At 32.9% G+C, this 15,431-nt stretch overlaps 1 protein-coding gene across 4 annotated transcripts in view; it reads right to left on the bottom strand.

The window, feature by feature from the left end:
• LOC142978232 (netrin-1-like) overlaps positions 1 to 15,431 on the bottom strand; it is a 179,428-nt gene that overhangs the window by 49,688 nt on the left and 114,309 nt on the right. The window lies entirely within an intron of this gene.

Consider the following 15,431-nt stretch of genomic DNA (forward strand, 5'->3'; position numbering starts at 1 on the left):
TTTAAGGAACTCTTAGGAAGGCAAGGTTTCATCACCATGTCTTTCTTTGCCATCAGGGACATGATAATTTTATCTGGGTAACATTTAATTTTGACTGGTGAGTATAAAGACCCCTACCGTTTATATACTCTTCTTCCTTTCTTGGATTTCCAATCCTTCGGTAACATACATAACTGCGAAGAAAAATTATTTGCATGATTTTGAACTCTCGACTCGTGGGAGGCGAACACACTACTCGGCTTTAAAACATAAACCATACGAAGCCGACTAATCACCCACAATTAAAAGCCGACATTTAATTAATACAGACCGCAATTAATTCATAAACAAAACAAATAACAGATAATATAAAGTACTGACACGATTTCAATTAAACGCACCGCCTCAGGCAGGCTACACACTTGCGTGCGATTAGTCGTCATTAGCAGTCGCAGTCGCTCGTGTGTGCGCGCCCTGTGCCAATTAATTTGTAATCAACTTTGCGATCGACATTGCAGTAGGGGTGGCATGAATAAAATTATCTTTTGTTAATTACTTTTGAATAATTTTTTACATATTTCAAGAGTTTACGCTGCAAAAATGGTCGTCACACCCATAATATAATTGGTAATATTGCATTGAGCGGTCGGAGGTTCGATTCTCATTCAGGACCACTTTGTGATTGACTAATCATTGTTTTGGTCTTATTCTGTGTTCATTGTTGTTGTGGTTAAAAGTCCCAATGCAATTTTTTTTATGTAGATTTGGCAGTCCTCTACGTCCGCCGTGGGACTTTCAAACAAACCTATGAACAATTCATAGGTTTGTTTGAATCCCACGTCCCACTAATAACTGTGTGAGTGGCATATGATAAGAGCAAAATTAACTATTTTTTTAAATATAAGATAAAGAATCACAATCACGGTCAAAACTCATTTAAAATAAATGTTATTTCCAGAAATTAGTTTATATTGGGGTAGCCCTAGCCCTGCAATAACGTTTATGTCCGACCATGTTCACAATAGTAATTATTAAAATTAAACAGATTGTTTACCGGTAGAGTACAGACCACACTCAAAACTAACTAATTTGCCGCTATTGATAATATTATTATTGGATAATAATACGTATCATAATATTATATCAAAGGATCACGATTCTAATTTATTCACATGTAATCAGACAAGTAATAAAAAATATGTACAGATGTTCCAGAAAAGTATACACGCGTGATATTTTAATTTAATTACAATGCAATGTAAAGAAACAATTAAATGATTTTGTGCAGTAACGAGATGCAAAGAAGTACGCAAAGGATTAGAATAGGACGTAAGGCCGTTGGACTTAAGAATCCAATTTAAGGTATAATAATAGCACAGAGATATTTAACACACTTATAATAAGCACGTATGCATGAGGGCAGAACTTTTTGGTACTTCTGTTAAAAAAAACAAGTTTAATTTATAACTTTTAAACTCTCGCGTTGCATGTTTAATGTATAATAGAATACGGGAATTAACGCGAACACGCATTTTACCTTAAAATGCCTAACGTTTCGGCGCAGGTTGCACTCGCCGTGACTATCGACTATAATGTTGATTGATTGAATCACATATTCGTACTTTGGATAAAGGAAAAAGTTACTCAAGTCATTTTTTTTTCCTCAATCAATCGCTGGTGGGTAGTATCGACTGTAGAAATGCACTACTGTCATTTTAAGAACGCCATAATCAGGCAAGTAATTTGAAAGTAATCAAAAAGTCTATACTCGTATTATAAAGCTGAAGAGTTTGTTTGTTTGTTTGTTTGTTTGAACACGCTAATCTCAAGAACTACTGGTCCGATTTGAAAAAATATTTGTGTATTGTCAGTGCTAGATAATCCATTTATTGAAAAAGGCTATAGGCTACATATCATCACGCTATGACCAATAGGAGCAGAGTACCAGTAAAAAATGTTATAAAAACGGGGAAAATTTTGACCGATTCTCTCTTATGAATGTGACGCAAGCGAAGTTGCGCGGATCAGCAAGTATATTATAAATATTCTATGGACAAAGTCGCAGACATCAACTAGTTTAAAACTAAAGTAAATTAAATTACAGTGGGATGTTCTTAGAAATAGGGTCAGCGCGGTAATTCATTCCTCATATGGACGTAATCGATGCGAGAGATCGTGCAACGCCTAAACGGCTGCACAGATTTGCGTGAAATTTGATCTAAGCGCTGATGGAATTATCTAATGTAGCGATCTGTGCTCGTTTGTAATTAATTTGTGTTTTATAGTTTATTATTAAAATGGTGGATTTTGCTTTGCGTTTATTTTGTTCGTATTATTAAGTTATGTGTGTATTAAAAAAATCTTTTTGCTAAACTGCGAGGGCCAATGTCGTGACGAACCGCGTCTATAGGTTTTCGATGAACCGTTCTCCAGTTGACAAACATAATGGACTTTGTAAGGAGGCTTTGCCTAGCAGTGGGGCAGTAAGGGCTTTCTTTAAACTTTACAATAACCTTGGTAAACAGCGAAAGGTCGCAAGTACATACCATAGAATCCCACATAAAATTCGACTAGTATAACAACTAACTAGTCTACCATTAAAGTATCATCTAAACAAGTACCGGTGAGATCGTAGTGCGCTTGCCCGCGGCTACCCATCCATAATGGCGCCGCATTAAGGTGATTAAAGGCATCGCGCCCACTCGCGCGGTGACGGATCGCTTCCGACTCGCGCTTGCGCACGCGCATGAGCTTTCATACTTTGTAGGACAAGAGCTTACTACTTCAAGAAAATAATTTTGAAGATCGGTCCTAAGGTGGCCAAAAAATTGGTGAACGTATATAAAATAATGTATGCGGAACTTAAACCTCCTCTTTTGTTAAAGTCGGTAAAAAATACGGTTTTGTTTTACGTAATGATTGGTATTTGTGTCGTTTGTGGATGCAATTGAAACTTGCAGTGAAAATAAAAGCACGCTATAAATAAAAGCTTCGTTAATATTTATTTCAACCCAAAACCTGCTTTTTAAATATCTAGGCATAACAGTTTGAACAGTATTAAACGATATGCCTATCTTAGCACACTATAACACTTCGAACTGTGATTGTGGAATATTTAGCAGACGCGGAATTTTCAAACGAGAATCGTTCCCTAGACCACATCAATTATCACACAACAACATATACTCTACAGCTTAAACAATTGACCACAACTTTTCATAAAGTAGATTAAATATCTAATTATTATTAATATGCATTTCCCTGGCCGTAAGCTCTTAGACTAAAATCCCTAAGGGCCGCAAGAATGCCGCCGTACTACTGATAAGAGATTATCGTTACGACTGACAGTTATTACGCATAATTTTGGTAGATTTCTATACACACTTAATTATAGAGTGTCGTAATGATATAATGTATTGAAAATATTGTGTAAGTTCCTGTTTGGGATAAAATATCTTTACCAGATATTATTGTTGATTGACGGCTTAGCGCAGTGGTTGAGGTGGGTTCGATTCCCATATGAAACTAAAGATTTTATTTTTTCTTTTGGGTCTGATTGTACTTTGTGTCCGTTGAAATTTGTTTGTTTGTTGGCCTTATACCATTAAAACCATTTAGGTATAATTGACCATGTTAGTATGGTACCAATCATGCACTCCCTACTTAGTATCTAGTCTTAGTCCCTTATTATCTACCTAATATCCCTACATGTTTCAAGCATTTTTCAAGCTATCAATTATTTTTTAAGTCCAGTTAACTAAACATACATTTTAGAGCATTAAGCCGAAAGTTCATATAAAAATAGCACCTTAGTCACCATACAGTAATTTCTACAACACCACGGTTCATAAACAAATTATCCATTACATTCCTAAACTACAACCTTACAAACCTGCAATACAAACCCTCCACATCAAAAACGAACCCTTAAATCCAAAACGCCTGCAATCACATCACATCACATGAAAATTTCATCAAATCGCTTTAAACCCTACGAATAAATTACTTAACCTTATAATGAGCGCTTGCGAGGCAGGTGAATGCGTGGTTCGCTACAGATAAAATGTATGACATTTCTCATGGGTTAAGATGATTTTTTATGTTAGGGGAAGGTAACGAAGCGAAGTAAATTATGTCTAGACGGTCATATAGATTATGTGGATGTGAAAATACTGTTTGACGCGCAGAATTAAGCTTTATGGATAAGAATTTGAGTTTTTCGAGTGGTTAGGACTAGCTAGACGGTCTAAAGATTTGAAGTTGTTTGATGAGCACTTAAATATAGAAGAAATAAAATGTACTACTACTAATGTACACCGATATTTTACAGTTGCAGTCATTTGTTTCCTAAAGATTGGTTTGACAATAGTCAAATCCTAAACTCGGATAATTCATAATGCCAGCCGATAAGTTTTATTTGTCTCCTCTTTATTTTTAGTCAGAGAAAATAATTCGATTTTATTTTTGTCTGTAATTTAAAAAACTGTAATTAACAGACCAGAATATGCTCAACAAACTTGTCATAAAAACTTCGAACAAGAATTAAACCGTCTCAAATTTAATCTCTATGATATAAACAGACTTCTAGAAACGTTCCGTATCTCTGATTACAGTGGCTGGAATTATTCGCGTCCGTATTATAATCGGTGCAGCGAGGTGCGAACTCAAAGGGCCCCACGCAAGGGCCCCGCCGCCCTGCGGTTTGGGGCCCTTCGAGCTTGAACACGTCTTCATTTTGATCATGAGTTGGCCTGATTGATATGACGATTTTGTAGAAGATTGGCTGACTAATTACAAAGGTAATGATCAATTCTAAGATTGATATCTTAAGTTATGATAAACAGTAGTGAATGAACTCGATTCGTATCGGAGATTTTGGCAGATGCTAGCGCAGGTCACAGGTGCGTGATGTCCTGCAATGGGACACTAACAACATTATAATAAGTAATATTAAAGTTAAAAAACAAATCATACTCCATAAAATCGAAACATATTTTTTTTGAATCTCTACTACATAGAAGTAGGTACTCACAACAATTCACAAGTCTAAATATTAGCTGTCAGGAAAATCTAGCCAAATATGGTTTCTACAATATTTTATCAAGAAGATGAGCTATCTTCTGCCAAAAAAGAACTGACACTGTACACGATAAGTAACAATAAAGACAAAGACTAATCATGTACTCAACAGTACAACTTCCCACCCAACTTTCAGGGCAATTTCATCCCTTAAACTCGTGAACAAGAAGGGTAAAGCTTTCCCACTTAAGATGTTGATGTGATTCGTTCTGTATAACTGTAGGTACATATATACTTATGTTATAGACAGTCAGGAGGCATAAGCCTTCAAGTGTGAAGGACTTAACGTCTGGCAGCGTGTGATTCTGTCTTGATTGTAGGGTGCGTTTTGAAAGTTTTGTAAGTTATGGTTAGGCTATTCGATAGTTATAATAATAGTATGAAAATGTAATTAACACTTATGGTTTTATTTAGTTTTTAATACTTTGTACATGTCACAGACAACGTAACGATTACTTTCCCGGAATAGCAGTCATTGCTCTCAGTGAAAAGTTTCGAATGAAGGTAGCAAGTATACTGCATAACTACTGCCATGGACATTAGGAAATTATGTCTTACCCGAATAAAGAAGAACTTTGTTTTATACAAAAAGATATTACTTTGAGTTTAATAGTTATTTGTATTGAAAGATACAAAACGGGTTTAAAATATGTAAAATCTTGGTATTCCTTGCTCTATTCATCGAAATATCAAGGATGTTCTGCAACACCCACACAGTACTTTTAAACATTATCTTCCTTCATAGTTTCAGAATACATAATACCTATTCATAACAAAAATTCTCAGCTCATACAAAATTCGCGGCACGTTTGCACCAAATATTAGGCTTTACACTTTCAGAAAAGAATATTCGCATAAAATAATCGTTATAGCAAAGAGGCTAACCTAAAAAGGTTTTGTTATAAAAATAGTGAAAAACTTTTAACATTATATTGAAGTATTTTTTAAGGAAAGCCTTAAAATGTGTATTAAAGTAAGAGTGTTTGGAAAGTGCTATATAATTGGCTATATAGAATGGAAATCAAGGACTCGGTGGCCGGTTTAGTGATACTAATATTTTAAGACCGTGCCAAGTGGGAAGAGAACTTTAGCGCGATTATGAGCTTCTGATATAACTTTTTCGTTAGTTATTTTAATATTTAATAGTCTTAATAAACATTGTATTTTTTTGCTTTAGGTTGTAATAAAATTAAATTTGAGAACGTTCATAATTTTTGTAACAATTCGTCAAATTGGTAACCTCTTTTCATGGAATCCTTTAAAATATGTATTTGAATGACTCATTTAAAATTATTACTATTTTAGGTAATTATATGTTGAACTAATAGACTGACTATTGCTTCACACACACTGTCCTTCAAATATGCTTCATGATACTCTACTAATTTATTCTAATTGCAATTCCTATTAAAACAAAGACAAACTTTCTAGACCGAACAGAACTAAAACTCAAATATTACCAAAATGATATTCAAAGACAATTGGCAACAATAAACAAGCCAATATCATCGTTTGTCCCACTCGAGCAACGGATCAAATAACCCAAATTGTACAACCCTAAGGTTTAATTCGAGGGTTGGGTTCAATGGGGTTCAACCCAGTTTCAACCCGGCTTCAATTTCCAACTGTTCCGGATACGTTGCGTAATTAATTATTTAATTATTAATTATATGTTGCAAAAGGATTAAATTGAATGTTTGCACTTTACCCTTTAAGCTCTGTTGCTTTTCGTTTTGTTTACCGGTTTTGTTGACGCGAAATTAAATTTAAATTCACTGGAAACGTATGTGAATTACGGGATGAGAGGTAATTTTGTTATTTTGTTATCATGGGTTACAGGTTACGTACCTGTAATCTATGATAACAAAATTACCTTTAATGTAAATAGGAAAGTCAAAAGTTTAAAGTGAATGATTTTTTTTTAGTAAAGTAGGATAATTGTAAAAAGGCATAAAAGTGAGGCTGTATCTTTTAAAATAGAATTATATAGTGTAAATGTAGCTTATTCACCCTAAATAGAATTAGGTTTCATAAAATTTGGAATTACACACCGAATAGTTCATTTAAAGTGAAAAAGATACAATTTTAAATCATTTCGTGGAATTATAACAATATCAATTAGAAATATACCGGGTGTTATAAAAATAAACCTTTCGTTTTGTGCTAAAAAGAACGATACCAGATTAACAGCAAAGAATGAAGAACACTCTTTAATACTTTTACAATTGTACTAAAAAAAAGTACAGCGAATTTATCGTTGGATTTCACGAAATAAAACAACATCGACAAATAAGAATTCTTATAAATCAGTCGATAAGTGACTCAGAAAAAAACCTATTTAAGTGTAAAATCGAGGATTTTCTCTCCAATAAATCTGGATGAACATCGGCAACGTTCGGCAAAGTCCGGCGAACTTCGGCATCGATTCGCGTACGTCGATTGATCAACGTCTGACCACTATCATTGAGAATTATTCACAATGACATTCATCTTGATAAAGGTGCGCGCGCGCAGATAATGCAGGTTTTTGTAAAGAATTAATATTGTTCTGAACTTTTTATGGATTTCTTGTGTTACAGTAGCTGGATTTATTATGAATGTTAAGAGATTTTCCTTAAAACAAATTCTCTTTGTAATAAAACTGATCATACTCTTCAAGGCTAATCGGCCTCATTAAAGTAAAGTTTCAAATGTGTGACATCAAGTGTCGACTAAATTTTCATATTGAAATCAAGGCGCGAAATATAAAACCTTAACTTAAGATTACTGAAAATTTATTTACAGAAAAACTCAGGAATAACTTTTATCTACCAGTAGGTATATTTAAACCCGGGATTTCTGTTGTTGGAGCATAATATGTACTGTCAATGCGGCGTAAAACTAGTTAGAAGGGAAAAAGGCTAGTTTGCACATATTGGCACAATAAACAAACTACTTCCTGCTCTTAAAACTTATATTTCCCTCAGAATGTCTTGCAAAACACAATCAGTTGAGAGCGAGTTTCTTTCATTCCTAAATTAGCGATGAAAGGTCCGTCAGTAATAATTAATCATGTTGACAGTAAGCCTGACAGATTGCCGGCTTAACTTCACCGTTTATGCAGTGTTTCAGTTCCTACAAGAGGTATTCTACTTTTGATTTAAATATAGGTACTTATATACTAATCTATATGCGGCGACTAATATGGTAAATGCGAAAGTCTGTTTGTCGGTTTATCTTTCACAGCTACGGGCTAATATAATACAACAAAAAATACGCAAAGATATTGGAATATCTAAGATATATTTTATTGTTATATCTTATTATTATGTAATTAACATTAAATATTCTTCTGGATTAGTATTTTTAAGACCGTCATATGTCACAAGTTCTCGTCTCAAACATAGCGTATCATAGACATAACTAGATATATCAAAGACAGTGTTACCAACTTAATAATTGATTAAATGATTGCATTGTGAATTTTAAGCAATAAGTTAATAATCAAATCAGAAAATAATTTTATTACATCCTAGAACCTACCATTAGCCGTTGTACTCATAATAATCCCACTCAAGCTTGTATAAAACAATAGTTACCGTGTACCGAAACCTAAACAACCCACTAAACAATGAAAGGTCACGCTTTGAAAATATTGTAAATCAATAGTAGGAAATAATCACGATTATTTATACGACGAACAAAGGAATTAATTCCTAACGAATAGCTTTATTTACTAATATGAAAAATATAATACTTTATTAAGTTACGCAATTATTTTGTAAAAAGATTACAGAACCTTTTAAATTTTCATGATGCATGTTTAGTATAAAACTAGCCGACCCGGCAAACGTTCCTTTGCCATAAAAATTTAAAAAAAAGCGTCACTTCGTGGCATGAAAAATAGATGTTGGCCGATTCTCAGACCTACTCAATATGCTCACAAAGTTTCATGAGAATCGGTCAAGCCGTTTCGGAGGAGTACGGTAACGAAAACTGTGACGCGAGAATTTTATATATTAGATACAGTATACATGTCTGACTTCTAAAAGCTATTGTCTGCTAAGAAGAGGCTACGTAAAAGCAGTCTAAAGACCAGAACTAAATAGTTACAATACTAACTTATTATTACTGAGGAAAGTCTCAATAATAAAAGTATTAAAACGAATGCAAATGAATCAGTCCTTGTCTTGTGAAGAACATGACGCACAATCGAAGTGCCGTGACAGTATTATTTGCTTTAAATAAGGTTTGACTGATGAATCTAACACAGTCGGAAAAACACAACAAGTACATTTCTCCTTTAAGAAAATAATGCGTGTTAGTGCTTAGTATTTTAATACTAAGATAACATAAGTATCTTTAATACCTCTATTTAGGTAATATAGGTATATCTCCTGTTAAAAGTATGTCTGTCTGTCAATGTGTGTTAGGCATTTGAAGTTCCTGAACCAATTTCAAATAAATTTTATTTCGAGATAATTGAAGAAAATATAAAGTCGAACATAAGTTTCTATTATCCATTAAACAAGCCCCTAAATTAAACGCAACTGTAACTCTATTTCCATGAGTACCTACTGGTTTTCTTAGCTAAACTGCTAAGCTGTTTTAGATGAAAATTCACCAGGGTGAGAGATTATATCCCGGGGAAAGACATACTTTTTATCCCAAATTGAAACTGCGGTGCCTCGGGCAAGACTGGTATACCAAAATCTGCTTACTATAAAAAGTTAATATAAAAAGCTTATGGAAAAACAGCGCATTTTTGAAACTGTAGGTACAATGCCTGAGGCAGGACACAGGTTTTATTTTAAAGATAAAATTTAATACACCCTCATTGCAGGGTATCGCCCGGGGTGGCTGAATGACAGCTCCAGGCTACGGGGATGTTTGTCTGTTTGTCCGTCACCACCGATCGAGTGTATTTCAATATGATTTACGATTTTCACGTTCATATTTACGAAGGATTTATTGAACCTGCAATTTTTCATGTGGATTTATTTTTGTTTGTTCTTTGGAAATGTTTTACGGGATATATTGCAAAGGTAGAATACTTTTTGTAGTATTGGCGAAAAGTATTCCTTTTGCAACATATGACGCACCGGTGTAAGTACTCAAATATAAGTATTTTTTTGTAACGTTCTTTCAGCTTAATACCCTGTAATAATTGCAAATTAAAATTAATTTGAAGAAGTTGAGTTAACTTCTTCTCTCTCATTTAAATGTACGAAAACGTTTGCATAAAGTTGTTAAAATAACATTTTAAAAGGAATTTAATTATAACTCTCAATATAATAGCAAATACCACGCTTTTACTCAACAAGTAAGATAACAGCATTAATTACGCCATTTAATGTGTAATTTCACATTCCATATCAAAACAACAAAAGCAAAAACTCTAGAAATGTCCAACAATTCCGCGTAATGTTGTCATTTGCGTTCGTCGTTTGAAGAAGATAAGGATCTGTTGCAAGTTCCCGCCAAAACGAGCCGCCATCTTGTCGAGACCGATTTTGGCGGTAAAATGCACTATAAATTCAGTTCGTTTGTCTTGTAAGTACTTGGGAGTGAAATTTATTCGCAAATTTATCTTTAAAAGGAATTTAATAAGTCTTCTTACTAAGTAATTGTTTCGTGGAGGTATTCTATCTTGTTTCCGTTTTATCTATTGGGTTTTGTTTACTTTTTCAAAGTCTTTGCAAAATAAAGAATTGGCATTTAGACAACTTATTGACCTAATATTAAATGTATTGTATTTTCGTAAGTAAAAGTCATTTAAAGACATAAAAAAATGCTAGAAACAATGATTATAATGTAAAATTATTCAGTCGTGCGAAACTATCTCATATCTTCTTATAGTTATCACTACAAAACGCATTTCAACAAACAGTCACTTTGCGAAAACTAAACGTAAATAATATACCATAAACAATTTAATTTTATTTCTAAGTTGAAAGCATGTTATAACAGTTTTCAGCCTACTTTATTATAGCTGCTTAGAACATGAAATATATTTGTGAAACTATAAACGGATAATTTATATTCTGTTATGTGAAAACTATTTATTCTTAGCTGAAGAATTATTGAGAAAGACATGTTAACTTTTACTTATATTTCAAAGCTGTTGAGAGTCAACTTGACAGTGTTATTGATAGAAAATTAGTTTCATAGCTTCATCTATACTTGGTGGTAGAGAAATTTTCGAGAAACTAGATACTAATTAAATAAATAAGTGCGTAATAAATGAATATGATACTTAGACTGACTTCGTTCGAAGTGTAGTCTATGTATAAAAGATTATAAGATGTTTTTTTAATAAAAATGATTGTTTTATGACATACGATTTGTTATAGTCCTATGTATCATTAGGTTTTTACAGAGATTTTCATTGAGTGGTGAAAAACTTTATTCTATAATGAAAAATAAACAATATTTAGTGTAATGACTCTCGCATTCCTTCATCGATTATTTTAAATGCAATAATCGTAAAGTATTGGTAGCCCTGTGTTGCAAGGCCGGTGAGGTCATTGTTTTATTCGTTCCGTCTCGCTCCGATTCACCACGCACTCGTACGCAGCGCACAACTTCTCAAAGAAACTTTTCAACCAAACTTAGGTACATTTCTAATTCAGTTAAAAGTTGAAAGAATCAAAACGAAACTTACGTAAAACGAAACGTAATATTTTTTTATCGGAAATTGAAAAGAGTTTTGTTTGGTTAGGACTTTTATTTTCTTTCCTTTGCCAGCGTTGATGTTGTTGAAAAAAATATGGTTATTTTTGGTTGTTTATAAAAAGTTTGTGGAAATAAGGTTGTGCTTCGATGGTTTGGTCACAAACAGCCGGAGGGCAGGAAAGATTGGAGGAAAAAGATATGAGCAATATTTAATAGAGGGTTTCTTACATTGCATGATCTGTTTGTTTTAGTACCTGAAACAAATAATATGATAAGTTATTAATATTGTAATATAATGTTTTTATTGTGTGCAAGAGTTTTTGTTTTCAGAAGGACATTTCTAATTTTCAGGAAATGTATCTACTCAAACTTTGATTGTTTTTAAAATATTTTATAAAACTTAAAACAAAGTTGTTAATATTTTTAAGAATAGAACTTTAACATCGCAATGATATACGATCATTTCTATTAAAACACATTTATATTTCGTAACACCAATACATTATTATTTTATTCGTCCATTAACACGCGGACATTAAAATTAAAAATATCTTCTAAGAAAATCTTGCGATATAAAATAAAAATGACAAATGCACAAGCAAAGAGGAATTATGACAGTGGTTCCTTTGCCTCGACTTATATCCGAACGATAAATAAAAAGCGCGCGAAATGAGCTCATTAATTGCTGTACGCAGGCGCGCCACGTAATTTGAGCTGTCATCTAAAATGGCCGCTTGTGTGCAATACAGGAAAAATATATTTTCTAATAGAATTTATTATGGCATGCTTTTTTGTAATTCTTTGGAGTAATTAAAATTTTAATTGGTCTCCCAGGAAATTGTAGAGATAGTATCGGTATGCAGTTAATAAAAAGAAATAATCGTTTTCTGCATTCACGTAAGGTAGATTTAGACAGTAAAACAAATCTCTGAATATAATTTATCTAGCTTATGAAGAATACGACAATACGTACCTATGGATGTGAATGGGGTTAGGGAAGTTTGTAAGGATCGTACCAAGTGGCATTTTTTGGTCTCTGCCTCCCCTATAGGAAAAAGACGTGATATTATGTATGAATGAATACCTTTATAAGCTTTTGAGTAATTTACTAGATGACAACTTTACAGTTTTTTACAACACTAACTTCATTTTTAAGTATAAAACCTTGCTTACCCCCTACTTGTAGATAGTGGACAGAAATTCTAAAGTAGAAAAGTAAGAACTAGAAAAACTAAGAACTAAAAGCGCTATTAAATTAACTAAATTGAATTACAACAGCGCTGCAAAACTTGCAGCAGCTGAATTAATCTTGTAAAGGATCCATAAAAAATAGGCATTAACGAGCGGGACCGTTGCGAACGAAATTAGGTTAGAATGAATGGTACGATAGTCTCCTGACATTTTTTTTAAGGTACGGACCGCATGAATGAACCGTGAAAATCTCGTTGAGAAAATGTAATGGTCCATTGCGCGGACTACCTACCAGATGTCATGGCCTATTAAATACCCGAGGGTTGCCACTTTTGAAAATAAAATGTGCCATTTACGTAAATAAATGGTAGATATTTTGTTAAATATTTTGCTTTGAGAAAGGTGTCTTTACATTTTTTCTGTTTTGGTAAAAGGTCAAGGACTTTGAGGTTATTATTTTGTGAAATAAAGATGTTAGGTGTAAATATGGTAGGTAGTTATGATTGTAAATTTAATTTCTTTATGGCGATATCTCGACAAGAATCATGTTTTAATCATTTTAATGCCTGTTTGCATTATATTTAACACGTCATGTGATAATTTTAATAATTCATTATAGCTGGAAGAAAATCTGTTTTTCTTAATATTCCAAAGACTGCCAAGTTTATTTTTGGCATCAATCTGATCATGCCTAAAAATGAAGTCTCTCATAAGCATCGAATTAACATTCTGCATATAAATATTATCATTAAGCTTTCTTTCGGAAGAGAAATTGTCTGAATTAATTCAGCTTATTTTTAAAACATGGCCGTAACGACATTCATAGTAACACTAAAAATTAAAAACAAAAAACATTATTCCAGTGTTTCAAATATAGAACAGACAGAATAAAATATGACAACTAAATTCGCGCCAAAGCGAGTATGCAAGAGACAATTTTATACTTTTTTAAAAGCTGGAAAAAAGAGTATTAAATATATCGTTCATATTTCATAGAGCGTGGGTAGTATGATACATTGAAGCCCGCTTTACTACGCAGTGCAGATTAAAGATTGCACTCTGATGGATGGAAATGGAAAAGCCTTGGGCACTGAGTAATAAGTTATAATAAATCCATAATTTTATACCCACATGATAAAGAAATTCTGACTGACTTTGTCTGTGTATATTTTTATTATACTTTACTGATATTAAAATATTATATGCGCAAGTTTGTAAGGATGGATGTATGGATGAACATAATTTTATGTATCCTTGCAACTCATTCAGTTAGGCTATTGAACAGATTTTAAGTCACTTTATTGCAAAAACTATTCTTCATCAGTTTCAGTTAAATAAACTATTTAACTGAAACTGATGAAGAATAGTTTAGGATTTGACGCGGATGAAGTCGCGAACAGAAGCAAGTAATGGTATATAATTGGGAAAGTTTTGTAAGGGATGACATCATCATATTTGTTTATTTCTTTTTGACGCATAAACTTCCAATACTATTGGTATAAAGGTTGTTCATAACTTGGAGAAACACTATGACTTGACTTAATAGTTTTATCCTGACAAATCTCTCTACGTTTACAAAATCTGTCTTTGTGTGAATCACACTCATATAAATCGTTTTAGTTTTTTTGAGATAAAAGAAGGGCAAAGAGACTTTACCTCAACAATTTTAGCATAGATTCTCAGTGCTTCAAAATATCTACGACTACGTATTCACAAACGAAGTCGCATGTTATTTTTGTATGAAATAAAGATGACAGTCGCCGTTTATTTTACGCACATACGATATTGAATTTAATTGATACTATGATATGTGAGTGCATAATTTATTGGTAATTGACACGCATTCTCAATTGCCTCGTAAATGCATTGATACTGCAACAAATTGGTTTAATGGTGTCATGTTTGTGAAGTTATTTCTATCAAAATGTATGTTTCATATTTTGCATAAAATAGTTTTATGATGCTGCTTTGACTTTAAAATGGGATTGTTTTTGGTTTTATCTAAACGAGAGTTAAATAATAATACGAATTTTGCCAGTTATGTCAACCAAATGAATTATATTTTTAATAGTTATAATACCAAAGGACTTCGGGTGGATTGAACAACTTTGACACTAGGTTGACCACTAACCTGACGATTAGCAGAAGAAGAAGAATAAATTTTAATGCTGAATTTCATAATATATGTGAACTATTTCTATTAACCGAATATGTGTTGAGCTTTAGAAAGCTGAATGATTTGCAGATTATGTATTTCTGTTGCCGCTTCAATGACTAGTAAAAACTAAAACCTAGAATAAATAAATACTCTAGGGGGCCCCCATACAATAGACATCATTTGTTATTTTCTAATAGTACTATCACAGTAAAATACTCCTTTTGAATTCATTCGAGACAGAACAACCGTATCGATTGCATGATAACGGTCAGCCATCTTTTACGCGCCAATTAATAATCCATAAACATCTGCTTAATCATACGTTTATTTTACAAATTTTTGTCCCGAGGCAACAGTAATTTAAGCATTG

Source organism: Anticarsia gemmatalis, chromosome 14 (genome assembly GCF_050436995.1).
Source record: "Anticarsia gemmatalis isolate Benzon Research Colony breed Stoneville strain chromosome 14, ilAntGemm2 primary, whole genome shotgun sequence".
Taxonomy (NCBI): domain Eukaryota; kingdom Metazoa; phylum Arthropoda; class Insecta; order Lepidoptera; family Erebidae; genus Anticarsia; species Anticarsia gemmatalis.